Raw genomic sequence first — 22,885 nt, 5'->3', positions numbered from 1 at the left:
GGTCATTAGTCAGGGGAAATATAGGATGGTACGGGAATGGGTCTGGGTGGGCTACTCTTCAAAGGGTCAAAGTGGACTTGCTGGGCCCAAGGGCTTTTATCCACACTGTAAGGATTCTACTAATTCTAAATCACTCAAGTAAGACACACCCCTTGCTGCCCACAGTTTAAACCTGGAATCCATTATCCCAGGATGACAACCCGGCATACCAATTATAGGTGTAAGAAACATGGTTTTGACTGTATTGCCCTCAATCTGACGCATTGTCATTCATGCTTTAACAGTATTGATAATTATTGGGTTATTACAATACTCCATAAATATTCTCATTTTGTCTAAGACCAGCAGACCAATAAGGGTTCACTTTGTCTGAGAGGGTTCAATATCTAATCCTATTGACGCCGAGTCCTCAGCGGCCCAGGCACTAACATAGGATAAAAAAGACCTGAATTCATAGCTTTTAATCTGGGAGATCTACTCCCCACAATGTGGGGCAGTTAAAATTTGGTTAGCTTGATAGAGAGTCGCTTATGGTTCCTAAATGTCTGTCTGGGAACCATAAAAGGAAGCTTTCACACGGGTTACAGTAAATGAGGAAGAACATTCATTTTAAGAACAGCTATCCGACCTAGCCAGGATATTGGAGGTGCCTCCCTTCTTTGAAGGTCTTGTTTAATTTTTCAAACAAATAGACATAGTTCCTGTTAAATAAATGATCAAAAACGGATGTAATGAATATACTGAAATAGAGAAACCTCCCTCCCCCCACCCACCCCCGTCCATTTAAAAGAAAAACAGGATTTACCCTCAAAATCTGGTATTTCCCTAAGGCCTCCCATAGGCATGGCCTCCAACTTTGTAAAATTAATCTTAAAGCCAAAAAGGTGACGAGCGAATTAATGCATTGCATCACGTGAGCTGCCGAAATTGCGGGATTTGACAAAAACATAAGACCTTCATCTACAAACAACATAATCTTATGTGACTTCTATCCCATTACTGGGGCAAGTATGTTGGGGTAATATTCCCAATTGTGCAGGATGCCAGCGAACCTAAGATTGTTTCAGGGATGGGGAAGAGATCAACCCTCGTGTGCTATTTATGCGGGTTCAAGAAGAAAATAAAATCTCTTCTTGTGAAGTCGAACTGCCTCCAGACATCCACCAGCTCTGATTCTGCACACAAATCCACTAATTACGTACATTATAACGAGGGTATTGGGGACCTTTGGTCATTCTGTCCACAGTGGGGTGCATAAGACAGTTGAAATATCCTCTACAACAATGTGCCACGATGCAAGATAACTTAATTTGGGAAATGCATCTACCAGGATTTTCAGCGGGTGCACTGGGTGGCAATTCAAAACACTGTATTAATTCCTCTAGTTCAAGGTTTTGGGGATTATGATCCTTCCATGAGTGTTTAATGCAATCTAGTGATTTAAATGGAAGATTCTTACAATCCATTCTGACTTTTCCCCTACTCGTAGTATTAAAAGACGCGAAATAAACCCGATCAAAGCCGCCCTGCTGTAACATCAAATGTTCCTTGTCATCACGGTGCATCTCCTGCAATAGGCAACAACCACCCTCTTTGATTTTAAGACGAGAAATTACATTTTTCCTCTTGACTGGCAGATCACTGCCCTTAATGTTTCAGGTACACTATTTAACCACATTATAATCCATAACACATTGCAGCAACATTTGAATTCGAGAGAGTTTCACGTCGAATTACACATCGCTGAACATTAATGATAAAACACTCAGCGACCCTTAAAACGATACAAACTATTACTACCAGAACTAACAAGCTCGCAAAACTTTCCAAAGCTAAACACATAAAAAAAAACAACGAACGAAACAAAATCCCAAGTGCCAATGACACGTTATATGGAAATTTACCCCGCCCATTGGGGGCGCTTACATATCCCAAAACTTTATCTTCTCCCCCCGACCAATATGGCATTCAGGGCAATTCATAACAAAAACCAGGCTTCAACTGTCCTTAGGTCAGCAGTTTGTCATCACAACTACTTTTGTAACTCCCTCCAGCTTGAGCCACACCTCCGACACAAGCAAAGAAAGAGAAAACAAGTAGTAATACTAATGAAGAAGTTAAAAGTGTGCACTCTACCCATCCCCGACTATAATTCAACACTGGTTAATACCAGAAAAATCCAACAAAATTTCTTTAAGGGAGAAACATGATTATCTCAACATCCAGCTTTCTTTAAAATATCCACAAAGTTTTCGCTTTCTCTGGAGAATCAGACGAGTTCATTGACCCATTCAAAGCAATACAGAGCATAAGGAATACTGAATCCCGAGTTCACTTACTCTTCTCTTGATATCATCAAAAGATTTTCTTTCCTGAATCACCGATGTTGAAAAGTCATAAAAGAACATAATCCTGGAGCTCTCGTGAATTAAAGCCATCGGAAACCACACTGAGCTTCCATCAGTCTTTGTTTATCCCTGTAACTATGTAACCGTACAAGGACAGGGCAAAGGCGTTGGTCTGAGTCTTACCACCGTGCCATAACCCAATGAACTTCAGCTTCGAAGTGAAGGAATCACAGCAGCCAAATCAAAGCTGACCACCTGGCGTCGGGCCCAGCAGATCGACGATGTGAACACTCTTCGTCCTGTCCCTGTTCTCGAGGAGGTCATCTTGTTCAGTTAAGGTATGAACCTGTATTTCAAGGGGGAGGATCCTCTCCCGAGAGGAATTGATCGCAGTCTCTGTCAATGCAGTTCGGCACTTGACATTGTATGTTCTGTTTCCAAGGCTATCTAGTTGCTGCTCATGTTTTTGGAGCACGTCTGAGAGCGGTTCTAGCCACAGCTAGACTTCTGTTCAGTCATGCCTTCAATCATTTCACTTAAGTTGGTGAACTCAGTGACCAAGGCCTGGTGAGTAACTGGGTCCATGGAACGAGCAGAGTGGGTTGCAGCTACAGCCTCAGGCCTGCTCGATGCTTCTGACGGGCGCACTGCATGTTGTGACTTGATCGATGCTTTCCCATGTTTTGTCATTTCCACTTGACGAAACGGGATTAGTAAAGATTCTATCGCTCTTTTTAGTGTTGAATGTTAAGTAACTGGCAGGGATGGGGTGGGTTAGAGAACCACTTTGCCTGTGCTCTGATGCAGACCCCATTAAAACAGACCTTCCAGATCGCCACCATCTGGGCTTCCCCCTTAACATTTTATCGACATTACCATTTCGTTTTGAATTATATTCCTGGATGTTCTGGAGCAATGTCATTTGGTACCACTGTCTACATTTACCCCCATACCGCATATTACTGCCAATCCCTGATAATCCTCGACACCGTTGTTATTTATGAACCTTCTGTCTGTTCCTCAAAATTATTCAATATCTCTGCCTCCAATGTTCTGTGGGGAAGAGAGTTACAAAGAACCACAACATGAGAAAAAAAAAATAAAACTCAAGATCTGAGTGTGAGATTATTTTTTCTTTGTCTCCTTCTCTGAGAAAGAATATAATTACGTTAGAAGCAGTTCGGTGATGTTTTACTTCACGCATTCCAGGAATGAGTACCTTATATTATGAAGAATTTAACAGGTCACCCTTGGAAAGAGAGATGATCTTATTGAAACATACAAGACCTAGATGAGAGTGGATCAGATAGATACCCACTGGGTATAGTCTAAATTTCTTGTCATTTTCACATAATCTCTACAGTGTGGAAGTAAGACATCCCATCCATCAACTCCACACTGACCCGCCAAACAGCATCCACCGGACCTGCCCCCCTACCCTATCCAAGTAACCCTGCATTTCCCATGACTAACCTACCTAACTTACATATCCCTGGGAATGATGGGCAATTTAGTAAAACCAATCCACTCTAAGCTGTGGATCTTTGGACTGTTGGAGGAAATTGGAGGATTGGGAGGAAACCCACACAGAAAACTGCAGAGAGAATGCTCAAACTCCACACATAGCGTCGCCTGAGGTTATATGGAAAGCAGATCCTTAATGATGGGAGGTAGCAGTGCTAACCAGATATCCACCATGCACATCCGACAGTTCTATTAGTTATTTGTGGCTGACTAAAGAAATCTGCCTGACTTGTTCCTGTCACTGAACCTGACGCAGTCTGAGAACTTTATGATTGGCCACATCACCAACCTGGTTACATTTAAAGTTTATTAGGAGAATAGTTCATCTACTTTACTAACACCTTCCACCCCGACCTCAAATGTACCTGGACCGTCTCAGACCCCTCCCTCCCCTTCCTAGACCTCTCCATTTCTATCTCAGACGACCGACTCAACACGGACATTTACTATAAACGGACCGACTCCCACAGCTACCTAGATTACACCTAGATTAAACCTCCTCCCACCCTTCCCCCTGTAAAAACACCATCGCATGTTCCTAATTCCTTCGTCTCCGCCGCATCTGCTCCCAGGGAGACCATTTCCAATACTGAATAACCCAGATGGCCTCCTTCTTCAAAGACCGCTATTTCCCCTCAGACATGGTTGACGATGCTCTCCACCGCATCTCCTCCACTTCCCAATCCTCCGCCCATGAACCCCACCCCTCCAATCGCCAGAAGGACAGAACCCCACTGGTCCTCACCTACCACCCCACCAGCATCCAGATACATCGTATCATCCTTCATCATTTCCGCCACCTCCAAACGGACCCCACCACCAAGGATATATTTCCTTCCCCACCCCTATCATCGTTCCAGAATGACCAGTCCCTCCACAACTCCCTCGTCAGATCCACACGGCCCACCAACCCAACCTCCGCTCCTGGCACCTTCCCCTGCAACCGCAAGAAATGCAAAACATGCGCCCACACCTCCCCCCTCACTTCCCTCCAAGGCCCCAAGGGATCCTTCCATATCCATCAGAAATTCACCTGCAACTCCACACTCATCATTTACTGCATCCGCCGCATCCGATGTGGCCTCCTGTACATTGGGGAGACAGGCCGCCTACTTGCAGAATGTTTCAGAGAACACCGTTTTGACACCCACACCAACCAAACCAACCGCCCCGTTGCTGAACACTTTAACTCCCCCTCGCACTCCGCCAAATACACGCAGGTCCTTGGCGTCCTCCATCGCAAGACCGGAGCAACACGACACCTGGAGGAAGAGCTCCACCTCGGAACTTTCCAACCACAAGGGATGAATGCAGATTCCTCCAGCTTCTTCATTTCCCCTCTCCCCAACTTTTCTCAGTCCCTCAGACTCAGCACCGCCTTCTTGAGCTGCAATCTTCTTCCCGACCTCTCCACCCCATCCCTCTCCGGCCTATCACCTTCACTTTAATCTCCTTCCAACTATCGTATTCCCAACGCCCCTCCCCCACGTCCCTTCTCCCTACCTTTTATCTTAGCCTGCTTGGCACACCCTCCTCATTGCTGAAGAAGGGCTCATGCCCAAAACGTCGATTCTCCTGCTCCTTTGATGCTGCCTGACCTGCTGCGCTTTTCCAGCAATACATTTCAAAGCTACATTTTAAATTTGTTCAGAGCAGTGGAAGAGTGGGATAAAAATGAAACAGTGACACCCTCTAACCTCAGTCAGAGCAGGAATTTGGAGAAATTCACCAAGTGGGAATTTATTCCAGTGGGAATTCTCTTTCCCGGAAGTTTGGGATGTCGGAATCTTTACATTATATCGAGGCTGGCTTCGATATAATATAAAATGATTTTCCATAAACAGGTGAATCAAGGATAATAGTGCATCGGGAGCAAAGTGCAGCTGGGAACACAATGAGATGAACCACAACCTTATTTACTGGTGGAGTAGTGTCAATGGGCTGAATGGCCCACTCATGTGCCTCAGCCCCATGTTCTGATGTTACGTTCAACCCTTCAGACCTGCTACACAGAGGCACATCGAGGCCACTCCGATGGTGAGGTGTAGTTTCGGAAAACTACTTGGAAAATTCAGGCTGGGTCAGGAACTGACCCCCACCCCCAAGCTCTCTTTCCAGGCTTCCCCTCTCTGTAACATCTGCTCCAGATGTGGGTCATGTTACAGACCTAGATACGCTGGGTATACAGCCCCCATACACCACCAACGGTTAACCTAAACAAATCATCTGCTGTCCTTGAATGCAACATTGTGCAACACGACTTCCAGGAAAATAACCTGTTAGTTTCCAATAGCGTACCATGTGAAATTAATAAATAGGAACGGAAGTAGGTCATTCGCCACCTCAAGCTAGCCCTGTCATAAAATAAGAACATGGATGATCTACTCCAGGGCTCAACTCCACTTTCATGCTGACTCCTGTATCTCTCCACATTTCTCTGGGTTAGGGAATTCCAGATATTCACTACCTTCTGAGAGAAGGCATCACTTTGCATCTCAGATTGAAATCGATGTTCCTTATTCGGTATCTTTATCCTCGAGTTCGACATTCTGCCCACGATTGGGAGCAACTTCTCAACATCTACCTTCTCAAGCCCGCTCTGTATCTTATATATTTCAATAGTATCCCTCTTCATTCATTTAAACTCCAATGAATAATAACCTCACCATTATAGAGATTCTGAATAACTCAACCCTTTCATCTCTGGAAGCCAGTTAATGATCCAACCGCATTACTTGCTGCATCAGCATGCTGACGTGATGCTTCATACTCAGGAAGACTCCAATCACTTTGAACTCCTCCTTTTCTGGAAGTCCTCTCCATTAAATAACAGCCAGCCTTTTGGTTCTCAGTGTCTTCCACAAACTCGGATGTATATTGCACTCAGCTCCCTCCTTCAGGCTGTCAGTATAGATTGCAATAACTGATGCCATCGGACTGATATGTGTGGTGATCCAGCAGATACACCTTTATCATAAAGATCCATTAATCCTGACTCACTGATTTCTATGTGTTAACCAGTCATCATCGCATGTTAATACATTATCCGTCATCCTACGAGCTTCCGGCTTGAGTAAGATCTTTTATTTTGTAATACCCTGCGGAAAATCTCTGAAAAGCCTCTTGTCTACCAGATCCCCTTTATCAAGTCCGCTTGTTATATTTCCAGGCATCTCCATAAATCTTTGCATGATCTTACAGGGCAAAATATAATTTCCTTTCACAAACCCTCACTGACACTGCGTGAAGCTTTTCTTAATGTCCATGCTGGCCAGGTTTTCCAATCTAAACTAGCCCCATCTGCTTTCATTTGACCCATAGGCCTCTACGAATGTTTCCCATTCGTGTGTTTGTCCAAATGAGTTTTAAATGTTATAGCTATATTGGCATCTACCACTCTTCCTCTGAAAGCTCATTCCATACCCGTACCACTCTGTATAAAAACACTGCCACTGCGTCCCTTTTACATCTTCCCCCTTTCACCTTAAACCTATGCCTCCTATGGTTGAACTCTCCCCTCCTGTGGAAAAGCCCTTGGCTATTCACCCGATCCATACCTCTCATGATTTCATAAACTTCTATAATGTCAGCCCACAACCTTCTCCACTCCATCTGATACTAACTTCAAGAACAAACATGTAAAGATAAGTGCTGCAAATTTGAAACTATATTAAACATGACAATAAAACAATACACAACCAAAACTTCATACTATTATTTGTTTTTACTCCATATTCCAATACTGAGGCAGCATGAAACGCTTATTTAGTGCCAATAACAAGTCACGAACCTGAATTTATTTGTCTAACGGGGGTGATGATCTCAACAATGAAAACGTATCTATGGCCAGATCTATATAATACCATATAGTCAACATTCCCCCACCTGGCCGCCCAATGATCTTCTGTGCTTGTGTCTTCCTTATCTTGCACTCAATAGAGAGAACCCCTTTCCCCATCGCATCTTAATTTAAACTCATTTCACAGAATCTTCTTTTATCTTTTGCCACACCCTCTTTCCCCTGTCACCCATTCCCCAACTCTGGTTAGGGATTTGAAGCACATTTTCCAATCATTTCGAGTTCTGAAGAAATGTCACACTAGACTTGAAACACTAATTCTGTTTCTCTGTCTCTGCAGATGCTGACAGACCTGCTGAGTTTCTCCAGAAATGAATAGCGGCATTGAACATATTTTCAATTACAAAATAACGATCGATACTGGAAATAAAAATACCAAAAATTGCTAGAGAAACCGGGAGCTTTGTAGAAAGTTCACTGGACCTGAAAGTTTATATCTGCATTCACTCCATAAAATGCTGCAACATCTTCAGCAATTTCTTCAGCAATTTCTGTTTTTGAACAATTTCCAACGACGAATGTCAAAGATGCCCAAACATCCTGTCCAACATGGAGTGCCATACACTGGGAACTGAACGATAACACATGGTGACAAGTTCCTTAACTCTGGAACTGCATAAGGCTGGCATTACTGACACTGCAGAGCTCTGAATTATGGTCAGGGAGAAAAACAGAAGGAAACACATTCACTTCAAATACAGAAGATGGTATTACTGAAAGGAAAAGATTCAGATGCGTACCTTAAATTGATTGAGTTAAAGTAACAAATTGGAGGCGTGACACCATGGAAAGAATTTCAGCAGAATGAGAATATGAAAATGGAAGGGTTACCGCATCAGAAACCAGAGTAGGTCACTGAGTACAGGGTTAATGGGTGAATGGGTCTCGGTGTGAACTGAGGGACAGTCAGTAGAATTGAATTGTAGATATTGCAGCTAAAACTGGGTTATCATCTGATGCTGTAGGTCACAGCAGCAACAGCAGAAGCAGAATTGTATTCAATGACAATCTGTAACCTTTCCCTCAGGATAATGTCTCAGTCCACCATTACCCTCAAGCCGATCTATAGTTCAGTGACGAGTGTGGGTGAACATGCCAGGTTCAGTACTATGTGTACCTTTATATGATGAAAACCCATTAAAGCTACCGCAATTGGCTGGTTTCTCTCGAAACAGCAGAACTAACATCTGGTACAGAGGCAGAAATTATACCACGAGTAACAAATCAGATCTAAGCACTGTCATCCTGCCATATCCAAGCATGAATGTCGACGGACCATTAAACAACTGACTGGGGGAGAGGACTCCACAAATATCCCATTCCTAAATAATGGAACAGTCCTGTACATTAGTGTAAAAGTCAAGTATGTGGTGTCTGCACTGTCCTCAGCCAGACGTGTTGAGTGGATGTTCCAACTTACCCTATCATGATGCCCACAGAATCATAGATGCCAGTCTTCAACCAATTCGATCCGCTGCACGTGACATGAAGAAACCGCTGAACACAGCAGATACAAGAAAGGCAATGGGCCCTGAACCCATTCCTGCAATGGGACTGAAGACTTGTGCTGCACAATAAGCCGTGTCACTGGGGAAGCTGTTTCATTCCAGCTCCAACTCTGACATCTCCCTGGCAACGTGGAAAATTACTCAGCTATGTCCAGTTTCCTAAGAGGGGAATAAATACAATCTGACCAATTACCACCCCATCAGTCCCATCACGTCAGTCTAATTGGTGGGAGTTCTATTTGACAGAGCTGTCAAGTAGCACAGAAATAACCAGCTCACTGTAGTTTCAGATAGGTCTCCATGTGGAGATGGTGCAGTCGTGGAATTGTCATTGGATTACTAATAAAGACCAGGCTCATGCTTGGGCAGCTGGTGGAAGATAAAAACAATTATTAACATATCAAGATCGAAAATCTGGTTCAGTAAAAATGATCTTGAGTCCATCGATCTCCTTCTCCAATGTACGTTCAGGAAGTGAATCTCCATGTTTTCCTGGTCTGTCCTAACAGTGACTCCAGACATACAGCAAAACCCAGCCTCAGGATCCTCTGTCTGCAAAATGTACAATCAATGTGTTCAGCTAAAACAGGAATGTAATCCGCTCTGGAAGCCTTGAAACTGAGCCTGAAACGGGGAATTGTATTATCCACTTAGAAAGAACTTTATTTCAAACTGTGGGGAGATTCTTGAGGAGAACTGGAATCTCCCCATCGACATGACGTGGTCAGTCAGCCTCACGCGCTTTCTGGTGAAGGGTGTGGTGAAAGGTACACTGCTGTAGTCAGTGACCTGTATTTTGAAAGTGTTACATTTACAGCACTGTTCTATTACAATATGTGACTTAAAGTTTTATTTTGACTTTGTTAGTATGTGTGTTAGACTAAATTAAATTTTTGGCTTTACTAATAATTTTGGGGGTTCGCCCCTTACCCTCTTTTTCCCATAGACCCCATGATTAATATTGCACGATTTTGCACAACACGGTGTTGCACAGGAACACAGCTACTGAGTTATTGGAGAACAACCTGGATTGATAGCTGATCTTCTATCTTCACACGATACTCCGCTATCCTTTTAATTTCCAGAAATCCTTATTTATATTCAGTGCCTAGGTTTCCACAGCCTGAGCTGGGAGAGAACACTCTAGTTCACCAGTCTCAGAGTGAAGACATTTATTCTCATCTCAATGCAAAGTGGCCTGTCTGTACTGAATGCTGTGGCCCCTTGTCTGAGGCATCCAAGCCAGCTTCCAATCTGTCGCGCCCTGTCAGAGTTTTATATATTTCACTGTGATCACCACTCATTTTCCTAAATCCCATGGAATACAGGTCCAGTCGCCCAAAACTCTGCTCCCACAACAAGTCTGTCATTCCAGAGATCAGTCTGGTCATTCTTCCCTGTTCTCCCTCAATGTCAGCTTTGTACTTTATTGGGTAAGGTGCCCAAAACTGCACACAATACTGTACAATGTTAGAGATGGGGTCTCACCAAGGTCCTGTACAGCTGCAGTAGGATACTCTTACTCCTGCACTCAATTCCCCTGTAATGAAGGTGAAATACATCATTGATCTGTCCACCTGCTTTCTGCTCCTGCAATATTGCTTTAGTGACTGGTACAATGTCATCTTTCAATGTTACAGCTCCCCACTTGCTGGGTCTATATACACTGGTCAACGTATCAATGCCATTCCCAGTATTGACTTCGAGCTTCAGACTCACTGTCCTGCATGTACTCAGAGGGCTGTGCAGAAATAAACGAAAATGCAGCTTAAATTCCTTTGTAGAACAACATTTTTCAACCGCTCCCTTTTCAAATGAGAGGCTGCCATTCTATTGTTCCCATCAAAGTACACAACATCACATCTCTCCCAATTGCTCTCCATCTGCCACATATTATCCAAGTAATTTCACTTGTCTCAGTCACTTTGGAGCATTTGTACATCTTTCTCGCCAACTCACAGGCTGACAATGTTTAGTGCTGTCAGCAGACTTGGGAATATTGCATTTGAGCCCGTCAACCAAATATATGATTTGTATTGGGAATAGCTGGGGCCCAAGTCACGAACCTTGCTATATCCTCCGAGCCTTCTATTTTAAAAAAAATGTTGTTTTATTCCTGCCAGCTCTCCCATTCTAAAACCATGACCATACGTTAGACCCAGTCCCACAGGATTCGAATTTGCACAATAGGCTTGGGGCTTTATCAAAAATCTTTCTGAGATTCCACTCGTATTATATTGATACCTTCTCCATAATGTTGCTAAAAGCCACTTTCTCAAATATGATTCCCATTTCATAAATCTCTGTTGACTTTGTCTACGTCCATTAATTTCATTCCGATACTTTCTCTAAACTGTTTAGTTGCTAATTTCATTCTATTCCCATTTTCTCACCAGACTAAAGATCCCGATGTATTGCTAGGAAGTTTTCTTTTTTATTTTGTTTTCCTCTGTGAAGGCATGACTGAAACTTTTGTTACATAGTTCTACCATTTCCTGGTCCTCAATTATCTGACATCAAACTGTAAGAAAGCTGCACATTTCTTTCTCTTAATTTTGCCATTAACATATTTTCAGAAAATATCGTAAGTTCTGTCTTATAGACTTTGTTAAGACATTCTTCAGAAACCTATCAATTCCTATTTTAAGGTACTCACTGATTGGCCTTCTACAGCCATACAATCACAGAAGCAAAGACTCTGTACTATCAGAAATACAGCATGGTCTACATAGGGCCCACTTTCCGACACAATACGCCTAGCCGTGTATCTTAAGGCACTTCAAGTGCACAACCGTGTATTTTCGAATGATTTTGAGTTTGTCATGACATCTCCCCTCTCAAGAAGTGCACTTCAGACCCCAATACACATTGGCTGAAAAGCAATCCTCAAATCCTCACTAAACCGCAAACTCTTCACTTTAAAAGTGTGCCCATTTGACTAAAAGGAACAGCTGCTGTCCATCCACCCTGTCCATGCTCCTCGTAATCCTATGCTTTTGAATACGTCCCCCTCAGCCTCCTTTCCTCCAAACTAAACAACTCAAGTTTATCCAGCCTCTCTCTATAGCTGATATGCTCAATCGTAGGGAACATCCTGGTGAATCTCCTCTTCAAACCCTCCCGTGCTTTCACATCCTTCCTGTAATATGGTTCTCAGAACTACACACAGTATTCCATCTTGGCGTCACCAAAGTTCCGCATAGCTCTTATAATCCGTGCCTCAATGAATCAAGGTTATGTTTACAGTCCTCTGTGCTTTCCCAAATTGTGTATGAACCTGTCCATCACATTCAGGGATGTGTGGAGAAACACCCTATGACCTTCCCAGTGTGCTGCCATTCATTGAGTCCTCTCCTTCTTCCAAAGTGTATCACCTCATATTTATCAGGGTTACATTCCATCTGCCATTGATCTGTCCATCTAACCATTTCATCTGTATCTTCCCGTTACTTAAGACCTTCCTCCTCACTGCCAGCCAATGGCCAATCTGTGTATCAAACACAAACTTACTTATCACACTCCCCACCTCTCGTCCATATTCACAGCGACATCATTTATGAGTACCACAAATATTAAAGTTGAAAATCACACAACATCAGAATAGAGTCCAACAGGTTTTTTCGGAGGCACCAGCTTTCAAAGCGCTACTTCTTCATCAGGTGATTGTGCGCTTTGATGAAGAAGCAGCATTTAGAAAGCTAGTGCCGCCGAATAAACCTATTGGACTATAATCTGTTGTTATGCGATTTTTAGCATTGTCCACCCAGTGCAACACCAGCATCTCCGAATCACAAATAATAAGGGATACAGCACTGATCCCTGTCGTATACCATTGGATACTGGCCTCCAGTCACAAAAGGAGTCAACCACCACCTTGTGTCTCCCACCACTAAACTTTATTTTGATGCAATTTGGCCTAATGAGACCTACCTGTTTCTTGGTTATTCTGTTCCGCTGGATACACTTGTAGAATAATTGGGAATCCATAATCTTGCCCTGCCAGCAGGTTTCCATGTCCCTGTGTTAGTTAGTCCCCAACGCATGCAGAATTTCCTCCTTATTGCAGTCTTAAATGGTCTGTCCTTTATCCTGCCATTATTTCCCTTGATTGTGTATTAGGCAGCCGGAGAAACATCCTGTTAATTTCCAACTTGTCACATGTTTTGTGAATTTTATGCATTTCACAGTGACCCATCTGTAATTCTTTGAAACTCTAGAGAACACAGGCCGAGTTTCCTCATCGCGCAATCTCACCAATTGAGGGATTAATCTGGAGAATGTCCATTGTACTTCCTCTGTGGTCAGTATATTCTTTCTCAGATTTGGTGACCAAAACTGTCCTCAATATTCCAGGTACAGTCTCACCAACACGCTGTTAACATGTCTTCAACATGTCTTTACATCTATATTCTGACTCCCTTAAAGCAATGCAATCCAAACTTTAACTTACCACTTGCATATATTCCTCCAAATACCCTTCACATTCATTGCATTTACAAACTCATTGTGTGAGTTCTTATAGAAAACCTTCTGATAATCTGAAGTATGCCATTTCTACTGGTTCCCCATTATCTGTGCTGTAAGAATCAACTTCAAACAATTCCAAAGCTTGTCAAGTATGATTTCCCTTTCAGAAATACATACTGATTCTCTCCAATGTTGCTGTTAATTTCTCAATAACGAATATCACATCCTACATAATAGATTCCAACAGTTTCCCCACAAATGTCAAGTTAATTAGTCTGCAGTTCTCCACACTATCTCTTCTTCCCTTTGTAGATGCTTGGATCACTCCCGTTCATCTGTACTGCTTGGTTCCAGACTATGCAGAATGCACTGTGTAATGGTGCACAGTCATCGACAGTGCAACTAATACTTCAATTAGTGGTTTATTTCTGAAGATTTTGGTATGAAGTACAACTAGTTTGTCAAGGTTAGCAAAGCTCAGTCCAGCTGCATGTTCAAGTAGAACCTTGTTACTGATATAAATTGACTTTCTGTCTTTCGATCCACAAGTCCTGTACGATCACTTCGTATTTCTGGGTGATTTTCTGGATCTTCCTCCATGAAGACAGATGTGAGGTAACTGGTTAATTGCTTGGCCATTTCTCTGTTATCCATAATAAACTCGTCTCTCCTGATTGCAGATTTCCACATTTGACTATGCTTTTCTCTTTCCTTTGAAATATAGATCATAGATTTATGCAGTCCTTGTGTTCCTTTTTGTTTGTATGCATGTTCCCTTTTTGATTTCCTTACCCGTTTCATGGCCCTGCTTTTCTGGATCGTAATTTTCTGAGAATTCTCAGGATTCCACAATGTCTGGAATTCTTCTGAAGTTACTTCCTGTGATTCGTGTGATCTTTAATTTATTATGCTAATCATTGTTAACTCACTTTCTCACTCTTGGGTGTTTTACCTGAAATAAATAGACATATTTTTCAGACTTTGTAGTATTTCTATCAATCTCCTGGTCCTGACCATATATATTCAGGAACACTGCAGGAGGACAGGATAGAAATAGCGGGGGCCCTGGTTGGTACTCTTGCATCATCGGTCGTCAATGGGTAAGGTCCTGGAGGACTGGAGGGTAGTGAATGCTGTGCTGTTATTCAAAAAGGGCTACAAATAAAAACCGGGGAACTATAGACCAGTACACCTAAAATCTGTAGCAGGTAAGTTATTTGACAAGATTCTGAGGGAGAAGATATACATGCATTTGGAAAGACAGGGCCTTGTGAATGGAGGATTATGGCTCACAAGTTTGTTAGACTGCATTGATAAAGTGACCAGTAACTTTGGCAAGGACATGGCTGTATATATAGATTTCAGTAAGGCCTTCAATAAGGTTCCACATGGTACGCTGCTCTGGAAGGTTAGATCACATGGAATTGAGGGGGAGTAGGCAAATTAGGTCCAAAATTAGCTTGATGATAGGAACAAGAGGGCAATCGTGAAAGGATGCTGGTTGGACCGGAGGCCTGTGATGAGTGGAATGCCTTAGGGATAGGTGCTGGGACTATATATTCATATATTACACATATCTATGATTTAGATGAGAATGTACAGGTATGATTTGTAAGTTTGAAGGTGACACTAAAATAGGTGGTATCGTGGACAGTGAGGAAGGTTATCAGAAATCTCAGAAATTACAGCAGTACCTTGATCAGGTGGGGAATTGGGCAGAGAAAAGACAAATTGAGTTTAATTCAGATAAGTGTAAGTTCTTGCATTTTAGAAAGCAGGAGTTTCATGGTGACTGGCAGGGCCTTAAGGAGTGCAGTGGAACAGAGTGACCTTGGAATTCAGGTGCACGATTTTCTGTAAGTGGAGTCCCAGGCTTTTGACTCACTGCCCTTCATCAGTTAGAGCACTGAGTATCGAAATTAGGGAGTTATGTTGCAGTTATACAAGATGTTGGTGAGTCCATACTTGTCGCGCCATGTTCAATTTTGTTCACTTTGCTCGAGGAAGGATGTTATTAAACTGGAAAGAGTGCAGAAGAAATTTACAAGGATGTTGCCAAGACTCAATGGTCTCAGTTATAGTGAGAGGTTGAACAAGCTAGGAGTTTGTACTTTAGAATGTATGAGGCTGAGGGGGATCTGATAGTAGTGTGTAAGATCATGGGAGACATGGATAGAGTCAATGCACTCAGTCTTTTTTTCCCCAGGATTGGGCAATCACGGTCTAGAGGGCATCAATTTAAGGTCAGAGGGGAAAGAGTAAAAGGGAACTTGAGGGGCAATTTCTTTTACACACAGGGTGGTATGCATATGGGATGAGCTGACAGCTGTAGTTGAGGCGGGTACATTCACAAAATTTAAAATACATTTGGACAAATACAGAGTTAGGAAAGGATTAGAAGGATACAGGGAAATGGCGGGGAAATGGGGTTAGTGTGAATGGATGCTTTTTCCGGGATGGACCAGTTTGGGCCGAATGGCCTGTCTCCGTGCGGTAATACTATATGGGTCTAACAACCATTGTTCTCCTACTGAAAGTTATATTGTACTTTCCCAATTCACTGGAGCGAACTTGACCCTCTAACCTCTGGGCTTCCATGATGTTTGACCAGAATGTTCAACCATTCCACATTGAATACAGACGCCGTGTAAAATACAACATATTAATGTCACTATTCCTCCAAAGCTGCTTCAGAGGAAGGTTAGTAATTAGTCCTTCTGATCACACAATAGATAATAAACAATAGGTGCAGGAGTAGGCCATTCTGCCCTTTGAGCCTGCACCACCAATCAATATGATCATGGCTGATCATCCTTAATCAATATCACACAACACGAAATCAGAAATAATCTGCTCTCTAGTTTGGTTCACAACATACTCTCCAACCTACCTGATATACACTTAAGGAATTTATTTTTCACAACATTAGCAGTCACTTAGTTAATTCAGTTTCAATGCAACTTGACACCATTCATTATTACTGCAGAACCCACGAGTATTTGTTACACATTCACAGGATGGGGGGCTTAGCTGGATAACCAGCATTTAATGGCCATTCCAGACGGCAGTTAAGAGTCAACAGCGTTGCCTTGGATCTGGAGTGACATGCAGGCCACATCAGATAAGAACAGCCGTTTCCTTCCCTAAAGGACATGAGTGAACCAGATGAGTTTTTCCAACAATCAGGAATGGATTCCTGATCATCATAAACCCTTGATTCCAGATACATATTGAATTCAAATTACACAATCTGCCATGGCAGGATTTGAAACCATGCCCCCAGAACATTACCTGGGACTCTGGGTTAAGAGCCCAGCGATAATATCACTATGTCATAGCTTCCCTTTGAGTATAGTTGCATATATAATTTCCAGAGCATATGATGCAAAATATTTGCGCGACAGTTTTGGTTCAGATATATAACACAACAAATTTGTTTCTCCTTGCTATTTGTAAGACCCACCCAAACCCATTCTATAGAATCTGAGGGACAGAGCCTGTGTCGTTATTAGTGATAGACTTGGATAAGACATTCGGGGAGGCTCACCTCGATGCTGAGATGATCTGAAGACATGTCCAGCAATACAGGACAAGCATCAATATCCATTCCGCTCTGTCAGGATAAGTGTCACCGTATATTCTCACTGCTCCCTCACACTCACTGTATGTCTCTTATAGCACCTACCCTCGACCAAGGCTCACACTCTAACTCCAATAAGGTTCAAGCACGACCACTCTCACTGTTGAATTTAGCACCTTCCATCCCTCACATTTTCTGTCCCTGATGCAATAGTCCCACACACTAATAGCACGACATGGATACAACACTATGGACAGACTCCCTCCGGCCACCTCTCCATATCACACCTCACCGAGTCCAGCACGAACAGCAGGACCATCCACTTCCACCCACACTCCTTCCTTCCCTTTCCAGGAGAAACAGCCTGGAATAGGACAGAACGGGCCAAGCCGGGTGGTGGAGTGCCAGATATCCGTTCCCTCATACCCCTACCCTGATATGTGGGGAGGATCCTGGAGTGAGCCGGAGAGGACCAGGAGGCCTTGTGTGGAGATTCGGAAACATCCACGTCCCACCAACCAAATAAGGAGCAGTGTTTAGTAAAGAGCAATTCTCAATTCAAACCTACTGTCAGTTCCAACCTCATCTCTCTCACTCGCAGATGAACAGATATCCCATTGCACAGAGATGCATGCATTGAAATACACAGACGTATTGGTAAACACCCCAATATACTAACATGCACAATGCATACAAGGAGATAAGCATGCACACACGGAGAAGCACACAAAGACATAAACAGTCACACACAAATAGACACAAACACAGATAGAAACACACAGGCTGATACAAAGACAGACAGATATAGTCACACAAATACAAAAGTAACAAGTACATGGACAAACACACACTTAAGTACACATTAAGACACAGACGTCAGTGCCATTAGGACACAAATAAATAAGTTTCTGATTTATAAGGAGATCAAGGATTCTGGGAGAAGGTAAGAGAATGATGTTGAAGAACATTATAGAAATGGCTTTAAAGTATATCAGACTCGATAGGCCAAATGGCCTAATTCTGATCCTTTTTTAATGTTTGTGTGGTGTTATGCTATCAGGTATTCTCTTCCTGAGACAGCAGCAGCAACATATTTGATTGGAAACAGTCAGTGGTAATGTGGGAAAAGATTGGAGGGCAGAATGGTTAATGTCAATTCCTAGTTATTGTACCACTATATTCGAAAAGGGGCAGTGATTTGATATGAGGTTAACACAGTTTTTAAAAAATGTGTCCCACAATGAAAGAAGGATGTCCCTTTCCCTTTAATGTTGTGCTATCTGTGGTGTCCTCATCCTCAGGGAGCAGTGGAGACTCGGTTAATTTAGGTATTTTAGTTTGAGTTTGACTGATCTTTGCCGGACAGGAGAGTCAATGTTTATTGGGAACAGACAGGAGACGGATGGTCAGACACACTCGGATCAGCCATGAGCATTCTGAATGGTGTCACCAAATGGCCAACTGCTGCCCCTATCCAATGTGTTGTTCCCTCAATCCACGCTCCCGGCCGTTACAGAGATATACTGCTGTCCCCACCCCATGTGTTGTTCCCTCAATCCACCACTGAGTGCGATTACAGGGTAGAGGACTATCCCATTCAGCCTGACAAGATCGTTACAATGACACGGGAGGAGACCATTCTGCCCCTCAAAAAGAATTACACAGAAATATATGATGAAGTAATTCAGCTCGTTGAGTACATTACACAGCCCAGGATGAGGCCATTCAACCCGCCTGAACTGCTGCACAGGAACAGGGAAGCTGTCGCTAACAGGAAATAGACAGTAGTGATATATGACTTTTTAAAACAAAACTGTAACTAGTTTTGACTCAGAGATCACTGTAGGGTCATCAATGATCAATAATCTATGTAAAATATCTCGATGAAGGGACTGAATGGATCAAAGCTGAACTACCTCGGACACCAAAATGATCATTCAATTGATCTTCAAATGGAGGTAGCGAATCTGCATTATGATGTAGACAGGGTAGGTTAGTGAGCATACCCTCAGCAGGAATAATATAATGTGAGTTGTCTATTGCAGTCGGGAACAATTTAAATGGAGAGAGATTGCAGAACTCTGTGATGCAGATGTTTTTCATATTCTTGGTACATGAATCATATGAAGTCTGTCTGCAGATGCAGCAAGTGATTCGGAAAGTAAGTGGAATGATAATGTTTGTGGCAACGGGTATTGGGTTTAATTAGGAATATTTCACTGTATCTGTGCAAGGATTGCTGAGACCACATCAGATACACTGGGTGCAGTTCTGATCCTCTAAACTAAAATAAAAGGAGTCAATTCCTTTCAAAGATGTTCAAAGATGCTTCCCTTTACTCATTCCTGAAATGAAGGCCTTTTGTTATCGGGGATTATCTGTTTAGATCTGAGATGAGAAATCTTACTGAACCACGATTTTCAGAGAAGTCTTTCAGCTGGATACATATTTTCTCTTGTTAAGAAGTCTAAAGCTAGATAATAATTTTTTGAATGAGATGCATTGGTATTAACACAAATCTTATGAAGATATCAACCCATTTTTAAAAATTACGCTGATGCATATAAGCATCTCATCAAATCATAAAACGGGCACATTATTTTCTTTTGCTAATGAAAGGCACTGTGCACAACAACAGCAATGATGCTGCATACAGCATACAGTCTATTATCATCAATTCCAGAGAATGTACATGGAGAGCGCACATGGTCCACTTTGGTGTTCAGTTGACATTCTTGTATTTTTCCACACAGAGACGGAGAAAAATATTACTTGCTTCAGAAGCAGCAGCCAATTGGTGTCTCTACCTTACTTTGTTCTGCCTGAAAACAAGGTGTAAGAGCAGAAAAATCCTGAGTCATCTTTACCATTCGTGGAGGATTCCTGATGAGGATTCATAGGAATCTCTGCACAGCTCGAAACAAAGGGAATTCAGCCAAATCCAACTGTTCCGGGAAGAAATCCGCATTCCCAGACATTTGTGTGAGCAGAATAAGTTCAAAGTCAGAAACATATTTGGGACACTCTATGATTTTACCATTTTTTCACAGTTCAACTTTCTGTGTCTCAGATTTTTCCAGAAAATTACCCAGTCGGATACCTATATCATTGGGCACAGCACTCAACTGGTTACATTTAAAATTTGCTTTCACCAATAGAGGAGTGGGAAAAGACATGAGTGACCCTCCAACATTGGTCAGAACACAAACAAGAGATTCTCAAAGGGTTGTTAAGGTGTGAATTCCCTTCCACAGACGATTGTGATGCTTGGATATTTCCATTTGTTCAAAGTTGTCTATGTAAGACATTTGAAAGAAAAATGAATGTAGGGAAATGGTACTGACAGAAAAGTGCTGCTGAGACCTTAATCAGATGATAGTTCATGGAAGAGCAGTGACAAAGTGTCTGATGACCCACTCTTGCTCCACAGTCCCGTGTTACTATGGTGCATTCAGCCTCATACAGCTCCTGCAAGGTGCAGATGGGGGCCACTTGCTCCAAATACCTGGTCCATAGTAACACAGGATTTCATTAAATCACTCACAACTGTCACACTCAGATTGGTACGGATTGGAAAATGTTATTTGGAAATCCAGGCTGGTTTTGAAAGATGCCACTGGTCTGTTTACAGAGTGTCCCCTCTCTGCAACTTGTGCTTCATTTGTTGGTCTTGGTCTAGACCAGGATTCGTTATGAATAAAGCTCCATACCTCACTCAGAGATGACGCAAAAATGCTTTGTTCTCTCTGATTACAGCATACAATAACAGTACATCCAGGGAAATTACAGCCATTTACTTTGAAATTACAGAAAATGAAAACATAAGGAACAGGAATATGTAATTTGGACGGTCAAGCCATTGTATTTGATAATGGCTGATCTACTGTTAGCATTAACTCCTCCTTAATGCCCAGTTTTTCACACTCCTCAGCTCACTGACAGGTCAAAGATTCATGTACCACCTCTTTAAATACTTTCAGTGATGTAGCTCCCCTAACTCTCTAGTTCAGATAATTCCTGACATTGATTACCCTCTGTGAGAGGAAAACACTCTCTACACGTACACTGTCACCTATTGATATGAACAAGAGGTGAACACAGGGGCTCAGGAAAGACTGAATGGCCTTGATATCAAGGCAGTAGATGACTGCGGGTGTTATCGGGACCACCTACTTATTTGAGCTTATTGAGAATCAGGTCTAACCTCCTCACTGGTTGGGGTCTGTCAGAGCACAAAGGAAGATGTTTGTGGTCGGTGGCCGACAATCCTCTCAATCCCGGGACATCGCTTCACGAGATCCTCAGATTAACTTTCCTCAGCACAAACATCTTCAGTTCCTTCGTCAACGTCTATGTGCCCCCATTCCGACGCCCCCCATTTATCTCAAGATCAGATGCGGAGTGATCACTGAAGATCACACAATATTCGGAATATTTTGTCCGCACTCAGCTCCTGAACGGGTCTGTGTCCATATTCAGCAAGACCCGAACAACATTCACATTTGTGCTGTTAAAGTGTCGGTAACATTCATGTAACAGAACGGCCAGGCACTGCACATTTCCACAGTTAAAAGAGGAGCTCATTCAGCACCTCAAGCTGGTTACACCCGGATATGTAGAAACTATTCAGCCCATCGAAATGACTGAACAAGAAGAGGGACAGCCCATTCAATCCTCCTGCGTGTTCCACAGAAGAGGAGGCGTCTGATCAGTACATTGAGCTGTTAAACAGGAACAGGCAGAGTCCAGTAAGACCCCTAAACCTGTTCTATGGAACCAGTCGGAGACCATTCACCTCTCGAGACACTTACACAGGAATAGGAGGGTGTTATTGATGCTCCAACCTGGAAAACGAATGGAGCAGAGACTGCACTCATAGACTGCTCACAATGTTCCTCGTGGCTCCATTGCCTGTGGAACAAATGATACTTTAACGTATTTTGCGGACAGTGAGGGAGGAAGCCAAATGTTTTGTGCCAAGCCTCAAGGAGGCATCTTCCATCTCCAAGAAGACAGATCCATGTTCTCCATGGGGGTCAGAAGCTGGTGGGGATTGTTAAATTGTTATAGAATGAAGGTATTGTGGCTCCTGTTGCGATGGTGGATAACGTGAAGTTATATGTATGATCACACACCAAATGCACTGTATTAATGTTGGAAGAGTTCAGTTAAAGACTGGCTCTCTCTCTCTCTCAATCGAAATGGGGAGTGGTGTGGAGTGAGAGGAACGTTCTCAGAGTCTTTTAAGCCATCGAGAATCATGTAAACCAAGTTAAAAAAAACATGGAATTTATCACCGTTTTAGTTCTGTTTGGAATATAATGAGTGACTGTCCATCACCTTGAGTTCAATGCAATCACCTCTTATTCTTCAAAGCGCCGCAGATTAATCCTCATGCACTCCCGATGGTACAATCATTCCAACAATTAGTCAGGCGAAACTCCTTTATACTCTTTCTGCCAAGAGGATTGTTCCTTATAAAGGAGAGAAAATCTGTGCACAATACCCCAAATACTATCACAAAAACACTCTCAGGGTTGATCACAATAATTCTGTTCCAGGAACACCAACTATAGCGAGGATGGGATAGTAACCACCT

The sequence above is a fragment of the Chiloscyllium punctatum genome, unplaced genomic scaffold (genome assembly GCF_047496795.1).
Source record: "Chiloscyllium punctatum isolate Juve2018m unplaced genomic scaffold, sChiPun1.3 scaffold_91, whole genome shotgun sequence".
Lineage (NCBI taxonomy): Eukaryota > Metazoa > Chordata > Chondrichthyes > Orectolobiformes > Hemiscylliidae > Chiloscyllium > Chiloscyllium punctatum.
This window is presented reverse-complemented; position numbering follows the sequence as displayed.